We start from the raw sequence: 14,841 nt of genomic DNA on the forward strand, positions 1-14,841 counted from the left end.
AAATAAAATACATTTAAAAAAAAAGAAGGAAGGGGAGGAGGGAGAGAGGGTAGGTGACCCATTTTATTTTACACTAATGCCCACAAACCTCCAACCCATCAGGTTTCCCTAGTAAATTTCCCATCCTCAGAGATGTCTTATATTTTCCCCTCCCTCCTCAAACCTTCCCCTCCCTGGTACCTGCCATACAGGGCCCCGTTTCTCTCAGCTGATGACCTCACCTCACACTCCAATAAAAAAAACAAAAGCCTTCAGAGGGGGACTTATTCATTGTCCTACCACTGGATCTATAAACTTCCCTCAAGTATTCTGTTCTCTGTCTTCTCTACAATAATAGTGTCCCTGCTCTTAATAAAGACAAATCCCTCCCCTCATGCACTGAATCCTACACCCTTTTACCTTTTCAAGGACTTCATCTCTCTCCTGCACCTTGAATCTCTCCTCTACTGGATTATTCCTTTATATGAAAACAAGCTTCTGTTTCCCCTCTTCAAAAAACAAAGCAAACAAACAGAAAAACAAAACTCCCTTGACACCCTACATCCTCTTTCAGCTATCTCCTTTCTCTTTCACATCAAACTTGTCTACAACAGCTGTCTATACTGACACCTCTCATTCTCACCTCCACCTATTCTAGTTTCTGTCCCTACCATTCCTCCGAGGCTGCTCTTATCAAAGTCTCCAATGATTTCCATGTTGTCAAATCCAATGGATATTTTTTATTTGTATTCAATTCAGCCTCTCAGCAGCTTCCATTTGGTCAATCAGTCCCTCTTCCTTGAAACATTCCTCTCTCAGCTTGCATAGCACCACATTCTCCTGATTTTTTCCTACCTCCGTAGCTGCTGCTCCTTATGGGCTCATTTACTGGTTCCTCTTCCACCCACCTCTAAATGCATCATGTATATTGCATCAGGAGCCAATCCCAGACCACCACTCTTTCTAATCGCACATCCTAAGTGATCTCATCCAGGCTCATGGCTTTAAATTTACCTGTATGTTGATTTGTGGACTGAATGTTTGTGTCATCCCCCAAATTCATATGTTGACATCTAATCCCCAATGTAATGGTATATGGAGCAGGTACCTCCCTACCTTTGGGAGGTAATTAGGTCATGAGGGTGGAGCCCTCACGAATGGGGTTAGCACCCTGATAAGAAGAGGTCAGAGAGCTAGCTGAGCCACCCAGTCTATGGTAATGTGTTACAGCAGCCCAAACTAAGACAGTTGATGACCTCTAAATTTCTATTTCTAGACTGGATTTTCCCCCTGAGTTCTAGACTCATAACCAACTGCATTTGTTGTTATTTCCACCTAGAACACCAAAAGGGCACTTACATCCCTCGTCACCAGTCATCCTTCCCTCAGTCTTCCTCATCTCTGCAAATAACAGCACCATCTTGATTGTTCAAGCCAAAAATCTCTAAAAGCACACTTGACTCTCTCCTACATCAGAGCCATCAGTGATTCCTCCTGGTTATATCACCAAATTATCTCTCCTACTGTCCAATTCTCCCCATCTTCATTGCCACCACCCTGACCCAAACCATCATTTATCTCTGGTATTATTTTGGTTTTATTTGTACCAAACAGGACTAATAGGTCTGAGAGAAGCTGAAAACTGGGAGAAGTCATCAGAGGCTCTGAGTTGGTGAGCGCAAAACCAGCAACAGGAGTACTGAGAGACAAATAGTATCATGGTCATCTAGCACTGAGGATTTCAAAACTATCCAGCAAATATTTCCTTCCAGAAAGACAAAGCCTTACCTGAAAAGAAAACTGCTAGGCTAAGAAACCTAATAGATCAGGGAAGTAACACCAGAGGTAAGGGAAAGAGAAGGTACCAATAGTAGGGAGAAGGTCCCAGATGAAGAACCCAGAAAATTCTGCAACAGCAAAATACATCTGAGGTTAGAATACCAGCTTGCCAAGCAAGACCCGTAGGCCTGTAGGAAATAGAGCAGAAAAACTTTTCTGAAGCAAACTTAGCTCTGAAAGGCAGAGAAGTAGCCATATTTTGAGCCCTTCACTGTAACAAGAGGGAGCCCTCAAGCCATGATGCTGGGAAAGGTACCCTAGGCCATTCCCTCTCCACAAAAATGTGTTCACAGTAGTCCAGGTCACCACATTTCATTTAAACTTTGGAAAGGAGGAGGAGAATATGATCTAGCCACACAAAGTGTTACAAAAGAAAATTGGACTAAAATACTTTGACAAGACACCAGAAAAATGCAAACACAAAGCAGATGAAAACTCTAATCTGACCCTTCAAACAAGGCTGCAAGACATCAAGAAAGCAATTAAAGCTTTAAGAAAAGCACATAAAGTGGAAAAAGAACTCTGAAATAAAATGGCCAGACAACTATGCAACTGAAAAAGACAACAATTAATTCCAAGAAAAATAAAATATAATGCAGTAAAGAAAAAGTAATTGTATTTTTTTAGTCAAAAATATTCATTGAGCATTAAATTTGAGCCAGACATGGTTACTAAACAATGACCTTGACAGACACAGGAAAAAATTAGTAAAAGAAAAAAAAAATCATTTCAGAAATAAAAGGAATACAAGAGAGTATAGACACCATAGAAAGAACAGGGAAATAAACGGTAAGAAAGAGAGTAATGAAGATAATCCAACAAAAGTAAATTTACACCTTGCAAGAAGGTGATAAAGATAAGAGATGAGCAAAGGAGATCCAAATATACTGGAGTCTCTAAAGAAGAAGAATCAATGAAGCAGCACAAACATTTAAAACTCTATTTGTTTATTAACGACAACAATATGTATACACATTTGCAAAACAGTTGACTGTTGACTTTGGGCAACGCATGGAGTGTTCTGAATTCTCAGACCCCAAGACAGTTGAGCTTTCAACTCTGACAACTTTGGCTTTGAATTTCAGTTGGGCACTTAACAAGCTGTGCGTGGTAGATTCTTTGTCGGGGAAAATGACAGCGATAATTTCCCCTCCCTGTAGCCACCCCTTGTTTCCCATCCAATAAGGCTGGGCTTGGCCATGTGACCTGCTTTGGCCAATGGGAGAACAGCAAATAAGATGCGAGCTGGATTTAGAAAATGCCTGTGCTTGCCCTCATGCTGCTTTCGGAGCTCAGCCACCTCGTACAAGCCGTACTGAATAATGAGAGACTTGTGGCTACGTCTGCACCACCCAGGTGCCATTGAACTCTTTTCCTCCTCACCAGATACAAGGCATCTTGGCCACCCAGCCCGCACTGAGCCAGCCCAAACAATTCACAAAATTGTGAGAAATAAATGTTTGCTGTTTTAAATCATAAGTTTTGTGGCAGTTTATAATGCAGCAAAAACTATATACTGCATGACTTTAGGTGAGTTTCTTAATCTGAGTCTCAGTTTTTTCACCTGTGATGCAGAGATAAAACAATTACTCATGGAGGGCTCTTTTGAGGATTAAATGAGGAAATATATGTGAAGTTCCTGGCACAGCATAAATACTCAATAATAAAAAGAACCAACCTCTGCAGGCTGGAATGGTGGCCGTCCTCAGGCTGGGGTACACAGTTGTAGTGCTTTGTAAGCAGTCCTCAAATCTAGAATGCCAGAAGGAGCCTGGGGCAGCAGAGGCCAAGCTACCAGGTGCATGCCCCAGGCCACAGCACTAGTCATTGGGGGTGGGGGGGGAGTGCACTCTAGGCTATTCCCTGCCACTATCACCGCCTGCCACCCCATTCCAGCGCCCCCCCCCCCAGCGATGTATGCAGGGGCACTCAGTGACTTAGCTGGCTCCTCTGGGAACATAAAGTATGGACCTCTGCAGACAAGAAACAAGCCAAAGGGCTTCCCTGGTGGAGCAGTGGTTAAGAATCCGCCTGCCAATGCAGGGGACACGGGTTTGATCCCTGGTCCGGGAAGATCCCACATGCCACGGAGCAACTAAGCCCGTGCACCACAACTACTGAGCCTGCGCTCTAGAGCTCGCGAGCCACAACTACTGAGCCCATGTGCCACAACTACTGAACCTGCGTGCCTAGAGCCCATGCTCTGCAACAAGAGAAGCCTGCACACTGCAAGGAAGAGTAGCACCCGCTCGCCGCAACTAGAGAAAGGCCGCGTGCAGCAACGAAGACCCAAAGCAGCCAAAAATAATTAATTAATTAATTTTTTTTTTTAAAAAAAAGAAAGAAACAAGCCAAAGAAAAGGACAACCCTCCCAGGCAGGATGGATGTCCAAATCAAAGAAATGTATCACAGGTTGCCTGAAGACCAGAGTCCCTAATAACAGTGGACACCGACTGGGCCCTGGGTCCTGGCAGATGTTGTACATCCTTGTGTACCTCATGCCCACGGCCACCACAAAGGGAACTGCCATTACTCCCACCATTTTACATGGAAGAAGCGGAAGAAAGCTGAGGCTCAGAGAGATTAATTTGTCCAGGGTTACTCTGGAGCCCAGGCCCATCTCCTTCCAGGTCTGAAGTTTGAAACACCTCCCCTCAATCCTCACCCCCCATTTAGGGAGCTGGAGTCCAGGAGGAGCTGTGCTGGGTCGCGGTACCTGGCAGATAGGTGCTGCCTTCCCCAAGGGGCCAAGGGTGAGGAACTGGGTTTACCACAGACTTTGAAGGGAAGGAAGGAGTCACTGGCCCCACGGTGTATGAGAGAATATGCAGAGGACGGTGGGCAGAGTCCTGGAGGGACTTGGAAAGTGAGGTGTAACCTTGGTCTAATAGGAAAGGGAGTAACGGGCGGTTTCTAGGCGGAAAAGAAGGGCGTTGGACTGGATGGGCTAGAAGGTTCCCCTCCAAGCAGCAGGCTCCGCCTCAAGGGGACCTCATTTCCGCATCTGCAGCAGCCGGAACCTAGCAACTGTGAGCTCCCCCGCAAGCCTGGCTTCTCTCGCCCTCCCAGGTCTCCCCTCCATTTCACTCCCCGCCCAAGGTCTCTGGCGAGTGAGAAACGACCCCAAGCGGCGCCCTTCGGTGCAGCCCCGCAGCCTTGGTTTCGTCGCGCTGCTGCCTTCGCTCGCGTACCCAGGGCGCTGCGAGGCCACCTGGTCCTCCATCATAACTCATGTCAGCGACATCCGTGCGCACACTGTCTTCTGGTGAGTGCTGACAGCTCTGCACGAAGCAGCTTCGTTTCCTACTCTTACCGCCACCCAACCCCAGATTCCCCTCAGTTCCGGACAGAACTTGTGTCTCACCCCGCACTAGGATCGCCCCAGAGCGTCTCAAACGACTTTCCCCTAAGAAGGCGGCGATCGCTGAGGCTACAGCTGTGGTGGCCACGCCCCTCAGGGGCGGACAGTGGGCAGGACATGCAAATTAACTGGCGCTTCAACCCTGGGGAGACGCGCGCAAGAACGGACGCGAGAAGTCACTGATCAATCAGGAAGCGAACAAAGATGTCTGCGAAAGAGGCTAATGTTTTCGGTATAGTATTCACATAAGAAAGGAGGTGAGAGGACTTCCGTGGAGGTCCAGTGGTTAAGGCTTCGCGCATCCACTGCAGGAGGCATGGGTTCCATCCCTGGTGGGGGAACTAAGATGCCGCAGGCCACTCGGCGAGGCCAAAAATTTTAAAAAAAAAAGGAGGTGAGATTTAGACCGAGGATGAGGTGAACTAAGGTTGCATGAAAGAAGGGAGGACCTAGAGAGGGGCGGGGTCTGAGGACTCAGATGTTAATCTGTTTCTTTCAGCGTAATATTTGACATGCTCTTTGCTTTGTATAACGTCACATTAAGTGGAGTTTTGAAATTAAGAAATGGACTGAGATCCGCTTGTGTGCATTTTCGACTGCATTGAAGGACATGAGGTATCCATCTTTTCTAACTGGCTGTTCCTGTGTTATGTGTTTTTATTATAAACTGGCAACCTAGTAGGTAGAATGTTTCTCTGAATTCTTTGAGCTGCTCTAGCAAATTAACAAAACCCCGGGAGGCAGCTGTTGAATCATATGATCTGTAACTGCATAGGTGACAACTTGAACTTGTGATTGGCCTCTGAAGGGGGCGGAGATCACCAGGGAGTCTTTTGGACTGAGCCTTTAGCCTGTGGGATCTGATGCTATTTCCCAGAAGATAAAGTCAGAATGGAGTGAACTGCTTGGTGGAATTGGTGTCAGAATCCGACCCACCTTAACTTCCTTTCTCTGGTTTCTCCCATTGCAAACATTCTTCAAATAAAGTTCTTATTTTTGTGAACTGCCTCAAAGCTACTTGAAATGAAGCCTGACATAAATTAGTACACAAGCCCACAGATTCCACAAGTATCACAGGTGACATTGAGCCCAGGGCTTAAAAGTTCTGGCCTTTCACAGTGGTTAAGAATCCGCCTGCCAACCCAGGGTACACGGGTTCGATCCCTGGTCCGGGAAGATCCCACATGCCAAGGAGCAACTAAGCCCGTGTGCCACAAGTACTGAGCCTGCGCTCTAGAGCCCATGAGCCACACTACTGAAGCCAGTGCACCGAGAGCCCATGCTCTGCAACAAGAGAAGCCACTGCAGTGAGAAGCCCGTGTACCCCAACGAAGAGTAAGCCCCACTCACCACAACTAGAGAAAGCCCACGCGCAGCAATGAAGACCCAATGCAGCCAAAAATAAGATTAATTAATTAATTAATTTTTAAAAAAAAAGTTCTGGCCTTTCATGATTCTGTGACCAGGAGAGGTTTAGAGGACAAAGTCTGTCCACAGGAATACAGAATAATAAAGAATAGCCAAATAAGTAGAGACACAAACTACATCCATATGTTGAGAGATGTAATATTGGAAAGATGTCAGTTCTCAAACTGATCTAAAGGTTCAATGACTCCCAAGCAAAATCGCAAGTGTTTTTTGGAAATTGATGAGCGAAATTTAAGATTTAAGGAAATCAAAATGCCAAGAATAATCCAAACATACTCAGATAAGGAAAAGCTAGGGAGAGGACTTGCTCTGGAAGCTATTTAAGACTTATTATGAACGATAGTAATTAAGACAGAGTGGTATTGGTGCAAAGATACAACAGAACCCAGAAGCAGAGCCATGAACAGATGGACATTTGGTCAATAATTGTTCAAAGAAACAAGCCGAAGATGGAATCACCTGTGCTAAGCCCCACAGAGACTTAATACCTAACGTGATCACAGTTTCAGCCTCTCCCAGGAGTGGAATTTTAAACCAGTCCGTCTGGAATTACCTGGTCAGCTCCAGTGAGGTAACCTGCCTAAACTCCCCTGCCTTCCTCTAAGGGACAGTGACCTTGCCTGAAATGATCCACTCTTAACTTCCTTGTCCCACCCTCCTTCTGTCTATGAAAACCTTCCATTTTGTTCAACTCCTCAGAGCCCCTTTCTATTTGCTAGAAGGGAAGCTGCCAGATTATTGAATAAAGCCAATTTGATCTTCAAATTTACTCAGTTGAATTTTGTTTTTTTAATGTAGTGAAAGCAGCACTTCAGAGCAGCGAGGAAGACAGACTTCTCAATAAACTGTGTTGAGGAAATACAGTCTCTGTATGGGAAAACAAATGAAGTAGGATGCCTACCTCACAGCTTGGACAAAAATCGATTCCAGTTGAATCATACATCCATGACGCTTTTACAAGACATCCTATGAGAATATATCTTTACGATCTATGGCAATGGTTCTCAGTCAGGGACAATATTGCCCCCCCAGGGGACATTTGACAATCCCTGGAGACATTTTTTGTTGTTAAAACTGGGGGTAGATGGTTGCTACTGGCATCTAGCCGGTAGAGACTAGGGATGCTGCCATACATCCTACAATGCACAGGACAACCTCTACAACTAAAAGTTACCTAACCCAAAATGTCAGTAGTGCTGAAGTGGAGAAACTCTGGTCTAGGGTTAGGAAATTACATCTTAAATATGACACAAGAAAAGTTCTAACTCTAATAGTTTAATTGCTAAGTTTGACAACATTATAATGAAGAACGTCTGTTCATCAAAAGATACTGCCAAGAGAATGAAAATGCAAGGCACAGAGTAAGAGATCTCATACAGATAGAGCCAGCAAAGGGCTCATCTTCAGAATACAGGTAAGGAAAAATGCAAACAAGGCAACAGGAGAATGTTCCAGAGACCTCGACCAGCACTTGACAAAGAAAAATTCCAAATGGCCAACAGATATTAGGAAAGGTACTCAGAATCATTGTAAACATGGAAATATTGGATTTTAATTGTTGTAATTAGATACAGAATTTAAGTTCAGATCATTCCAAGTGTTAGAAAGAATGTGAAGCACTCAAAATCTTCTGGGGGAGGATTTAAATTGATAGAGCCACTTGAAAAACATTTGGTGTTACTCTGTCTGATAAAACTGAATGTGTCATGCTGTATAACGTGTAAAGTGGACATTCCTTTGCTGGGCCTACAGTCTATAGGAATGCAGGCTTATGTATGTCAGGAGATGTACGTAAGAATATTCATGGCAGTGTTGTTTAAAATGGCCCTGGACTGGAAACACTCACGATGCCCATGAATGGATAAATGATCTGTGATCATGTATGTATGTATGTATGTATGTATTTTTTCTCATAGAAGGGAATACCATACAGCCATGAAAATGAATGCACTGTGTTGAAATTCAGAACAAAAGAAGTATATAATTCCACTTATATAAAGTTCAAACAAAATTAACCAGGCAAAACTAGCATATTTTGAGATTTATATTTAAGTAATAAACTGTAAAGAGGAAGGATGAGATTACCATAAAAATCATCCTAGTGAAGGACAAGTGCAGAAGTTAAGATTAAGAAGGAAAGGAGCCAGGCTTCTGGGATGAGGCAGTGTTTTATTTACCAGCCTGAACGGTGGTTTGGTAGACATTTCCTTTGTGATAAATCATCGTGCTGTAGATTTGTTTCATGCACATTTATGCATGTGTGCTATATTTTACAATTTGAGAATGGCATGTTTTATTTTTAAAATGTTTCAAACTAAACTCTTCAAACAGGATAGAATAATAGGGTTTAGGTTATAGACTGTATCCCAAGGTGATGAGCTTAAGTGTTCCTAAATCACCTTAAGAACTGTGATTGGATTTGTTTCTCCTGAGAGCCTGGAGCTATGAGATGATGAGGCTCTAAAACTCAAAAGCCTGAGACAAAGAGGCATGGCTTCCTGCTTCCCAGCTTCCCTGCTCGCAGGGGACCTGGCAGAGAAGTTTGAGCTGCAAAGAAGTTGGGATTCTTCTCCTGGAGCTGAGTAAAACCTACCCCTAGCTAGGGCTCCTTCCTTCTTTCCTTCCTTCCTTCTTTCCTTTTGAGGTTCTTGGCAGGCGAAACTCTGCTCTCGGTGGGCCCACAGATCTTCTACTTACACAACCCCAAAGACTTGTAGGCTAGAGGAAGTGAGGTTCCATCTGTTTGTGGAAATTTCTCTCAGTAAACTAGTACATGGTGGTGACTCCAGGTAAGAGGTGAACCAAACGTGTTGCTCTTTTGCTCTCTTGTTTGGTGGCCTTGGGTGCACTAGTTGGGAGGGATGGTGGCTTGAGGTGCAAACAGGAGGAGGCTGGGTGAGAAGTACCACCGAGGCAGTTAGGACTCCTTGGATCTGGGCTTCCCAGGGGACCTGGATACGTGGAAGTGAAGTGTGGAGAGAGGTCAGGGCCCTTCTTCACTCCTGTATTCATTCAGCAAGTGTTTATTAGGCATCTGCTTTAGGTCAAGCACAATTTGACATGATGAGGAGACAGCAGTGAATAAGGAATCTGCTTGGTGAGGGATTTTTTTTTTTAATTTTTAAAAAAGTTTTTAATTTTTTGGAGCACTGCAAGGCATGCGGGATCTTTGTTCCCCAACCAGGGATCGAACACAGCGCCCCCTGCAGTGGAAGAGCAGAGTCTTCACCGCCAGGGAAGTCCTTTGGTGAGGGTTTTCTATTCGAGGGTGGTAAGATGGAAAATAGACCAAATTTTTCAATTAAATTGTATGTCAGATGCAGCATTCAGCATCACCTGGGACTGCAGTAGAAATGCAGAATCTCAGGCCTCACCCCAGACCCACAATATCTGGAAGCACTGTGTTCGGTGATGGTAAGTGCCATGGAGAAAAATAAATCAGGGAAGTGGCCTAGGGTGTCCCGGGGGGTTGGGGGAAGGGCAGTCAAAACTGTGAGAAGGTGACATTCCAACTAAGGCATGGGAAAGCAGAGTCCTCCCGTGGGATACATAGGTAAAGAGCTTTGCTGGCTCAGAGAAGAAGTACAAAGGCCCCGAGGCTAGAGTATGCCTGCGTGTCCCTTGGGAGAACTGTGGCTGCAAAGGAGGAGCAAGGGGAGTGTCACCAGAGAGAAACCAGACACCGCAGGACAGTGAGACAACCAATAGTGGCTGGGCTTTGTAGGCACCCTTGGGGATTTGGGCTTCCTTCAGGGTGAAGGAGCAGACCTGAGGGATTTTGAGCAGAGGAGTGATATTAGCCAGGATTACATTACATTCAAAGAATTATTCTGGGGCTTCCCTGGTGGCGCAGTGGTTGAGAGTCCTCCTGCCGATGCAGGGGACGCGGGTTCGTACCCCGGTCCGGGAAGATCCCACATGCCGCGGAGCGTCTGGGCCTGTGAGCCATGGCCGCTGAGCCTGCGCGTCCGGAGCCTGTGCTCCGCCACGGGAGAGGCCGCGGCAGTGAGAGGCCCGCGTACCGCAAAAAAAAAAAAGAAAAGAAAAAAAAAGAATTATTCTGGCTGCTGGTTTAGAAACAGACTCAGCAAGCAGGCGCTAGAAGGCCAGTTAAGAGCTGACAGCCGTGATTCAGCAGAGATGTGGTCCTGCCCCGGCAGGAGCAGCTTGTGTGGACGTGGTCCAATCCTGGATGCATTTTTTTTTTTAACATCTTTATTGGAGTATAATTGCCTTACAATGGTGTGTTAGTTTCTGCTTTATAACAAAGTGAATCAACTATACATATACATATGTTCCCATATCTCTTCCCTCTTGCGTCTCCCTCCCTCCCACCCTCCCTATCCCACCCCTCTAGGTGGTCACAAAGCACCGAGCTGATCTCCCTGTGCTATGAGGCTCCTGCCCACTAGCTATCTATTTTACGTTTGGTAGTGTATATATGTCCACGCCACTCTCTCACTTTGTCACAGCTTACCCTTCCCCCTCCCCGTGTTCTCAAGTCCATTCTCTAGTAGGTCTGTGTCTTTATTTCTGTCTTACCCCTAGGTTCTTCATGACATTTTTTTCCCTTAAATTCGATATATATGTGTTAGCATACGGTATTTGTTTTTCTCTTTCTGACTTACTTCACTCTGTATGACAGACTCTAGGTCCATCCACCTCACTACAAATAACTCAATTTCGTTTCTTTTTATGGCTGAGTAATATTCCATTGTATATATGTGCCACATCTTCTTTATCCATTCATCCAGTGATGGACACTTAGGTTGCAAAACTACAATGAGATATCATGTCACACCGGTCGCAGTGGCCTGGATGCATTTTGAAAGCAGAGCAGCCTGGACCTGCTGCTGATGGTGCTGCCCATGCGGTGTGAGGGAAGCAGGGGAGCGGCGAGTGTCTCCTGGGGTTCTGGTCGGAGTCAAAGAAGAAGGGATGGAGTTGAGGGAGACAGAGCCTGCAGGCAGTGCGAGCCCCCCAAACTCCCCACAAGTCCCCTTGGAGGAGAGTGGACTGGAATCTCCGTGGGGGGATGGCAGCTCTGAGCAGAAGGAAATGCCTTAGAGAGTTTGGTTTCAACTGGATGTGGGTTTTCTTGTTTTTTGGATTTTGGGGGGCAAATTTTGCTTCCTACCCTATAGTGTGGCCAAGTTTGTCTTCATATAGAGCATTCCAGCTAAAAACAAAGCCAGAGGGACAGAGATGAGGCTGAGAAGTAGGCCAGAAAGCGATAACCTAGCAGACTGTGAAGAAAGGTAGAAGTTGATGGGGGTTGCAGGTAGAGACCAGAGGGAGCATGGATTCTATAAAGGCTGGGAAAAAAAAAGGGAGGTGGCCGTTGTGGCTGGTACTTGGAAACTGAGGAATAGGTAGAGGTCGGACGTGGATGGCCTGGGGACTTACTAAGGACTATTTAGAGCAATAAGAAACAGAGGGGCTTGGCTGTAGGAGACATCCAGTCGTCCCTCGGCATCCATGGGAATTGGTCCCAGGATAGCCCCACCCCCGTGCTCAGGTTCCTGTACGAAATAGCGCAGGACAATGAATACGGAGTCTGGCCTCGGTATCTGCGGCTGTGAAAACGCGCTGGCTGTAATCAGACTGACTTTAAAAAGATTTCGAAGGTTTCGCTGGCTGCTTCCTGGAGAAGAACTCAAGGGTGGGTGAAAGGGGATGGAGGCTGATCTGTGGCGCCGGTGAGGAGACGGGCCTTGGACTGGGGAGGCGGCAGCTTGGAGGGAGGGCAGTGGGTAGATTCCAGAGATGCGTAGTAGGTAACATAGGCCGGGCTTGGTGGATCTCATGGTGCCTACATTTTCTGCGTATATCCGAGCCCCATGTAGGCAGGGCCTGCTTCCCCTTGCCTCTGTCCGCTCCCATCCACCTCCCAGTGGACAGGCCTGAGCCTCTCCTCTCTCTTCTTACCGGCACTTGTCATGGCTGTTTTGCTATTTGGACATGGGGCGTTGCGGGGGGAGGGTATTTTCTGGCCATCACACTACACTGTAAGCTTCCTCAGGTCAGAGAACATGTCTCTTTAGTTCACTTATGTGTCCAGGGCCGAGCAGATCACCTGGCTCGGGGTATGTGCTCCCTGAACACGCGTCGTGAGCAGGCGAGAACATACAACATCACACCATCCCAGGGTTCGCTGCACACAGGAAACTGAGACCCTGAGAGAATAAGGCAGGGATGTAAGTCAACAGCACAAGTGGCCAGCCTGGCTCCAGATCCGCATCTGCCCACAATTGTAACCTGTCCAAAGGCACGCAGACCGGAAGCGGAAGGCGCGGGAACCCAGCCCCGCACCGCACCGTGCCTGGGAGGCGAGTCCTCCGGGGGACTTTGCATTCCACCCTCCTCCCGAAGGCTGGATGCCCAAGGCTCTCACCCTCAACCCTGAACTAACAGATCGTCACTGTCCACATTTTCACTCTTCCTCATTCTTCCATATGCTGAGGAAGTGACCGGAGGCCTCTCTGAAATTACATTTCACTTCGCCAGAATCCAGTATCAATCTGAACCCTTCACAAAAAACTGAACCTCTCTGCTGTTAAATTCGTCCTCACTTCAGATTCTATTTAGGGGAGGGGGTTTCTCTCCTGGCCAGTAGTGTTTCAGGAGCAGATCCTTTCCAAGGACGAGGGCCCTAGCCCGCAGCGCCCCCTCTGGGCCAGCACCCTACTGTACCCTACCGACCAGGTCTCTGGGTGTCTGCAAAACACAGCTGCTTTGTTGGCCCTAGCTAAAAACTAGGAGCACCTAAATTTGCAGAGATATGATGTTTTTAAAAAGAATCATGGGGAGAAAAGGGGAGGGGGAAGTGGGGTGGGAATTCCCTGGTGGTCCAGTGTTTAGGACTCAGCACTTTCACAGCAGAGGGCCCAGGATCGATCCCTGGTTGGGGAAATAAGATGCCCGCAAGCCTCGCAGCAGCACGGCGCGGGGGGTGAATCATGGTCCACACCTGTTCTGTCACACCAAGCAGCTCTCTTAAAGGTAAGGTAGAGCCTTTGTGCACTGAAACAGAAAATGGGTCTGAATATATTGTTCGGGAAGAAAAGCTATGTTGCGCACCAGAATGTACGATCTGACCTCACGCCTGGTTGAACAGAGTTTTAGTCTGAAGTAACACAGTAATATGTCCAGTAGTTATCTCCGGAGAGTGAAATCAGTGGAGTTTAATTTTATAGTGTATATTGCTGCTGTGACTTTTTACATTTAGCACAAACAGGTATTTATTTTAATTAACTGGAGAGATAAAAACACTAAAGTATAACAGAAAAGTTCTCAGAATAGACCACCAGTAACACATTCAATGCTGCTGGCTGTCATTCCAGCACCCTAATGAGAATATTCATAACTGACAGGCACTGCCCAGTTGCTCTGTACCCATCACTCTTTGAGTCCTCATAACACCTAGAAGGTTGGTACCAATATTGGACTGGTTAAGTGAGCAGGCTGTGGACCCTCTGCCTGGGTTCAAATCTTGGCTCTTCCACTTTCTGGCTGTGTGATCTTAAGTAAGTTATTTAAACTCTAACTCGGTTTCCTCATCTGTAAAATAGGAGTAATAATAGGTCCAGATTTTAATCAGAATAAGTGGCATCGTCCTCTGTTCTTTAACCCCAGCTATGAGATGAAAGTATTCCTGTGTGTGTGTGTATATACATACACATTGTGTGTGTGTGTGTGTGTGTGTGTGTGAAAGAGAGAGAGAGAGAAAATGTATGATGATCCCTATTATTTCTTTCTTGGCACATAAGCACAGGGACTAGCCAGTTCTGTTTCTGTAGAATTTACAAATAATTTTAGTTTAATTTATTTGCCTGAGGTTCTCTCTATTTTCTTAAAATGACTTGATTTTCTTATTTTTATTACACATTATATTATTTATGGCAAAAACCCCACGAAGTACAATTAAGTAGAAAGACTAAAGCCATCTATAATCCCCAAACCTAACAATAACCGCTGATAAATTTTAGATATTAATGATATATTTCCAGATCCTCAAATTTACACAGTGCTTTAAGACTCACTTTCTTAGTCCATTATATTTTATGATTCTCAGTCTATGTCAAAATCATATATTTTCGTATCGAAGTATAGTTCATTTACAGTATTGTGCCAATCTCTGCTGTACAGCAAAGTGACTCAGTTTTATACATATATACATTCCTTTTTTAATATTCTTTAATAGTCTTGGTTTATCCCAAGAGATTGGATATAG

This window comes from Monodon monoceros, unplaced genomic scaffold (genome assembly GCF_005190385.1).
Source record: "Monodon monoceros isolate NGI ecotype Baffin Bay Population unplaced genomic scaffold, NGI_Narwhal_1 Super_Scaffold_19, whole genome shotgun sequence".
Lineage (NCBI taxonomy): Eukaryota > Metazoa > Chordata > Mammalia > Artiodactyla > Monodontidae > Monodon > Monodon monoceros.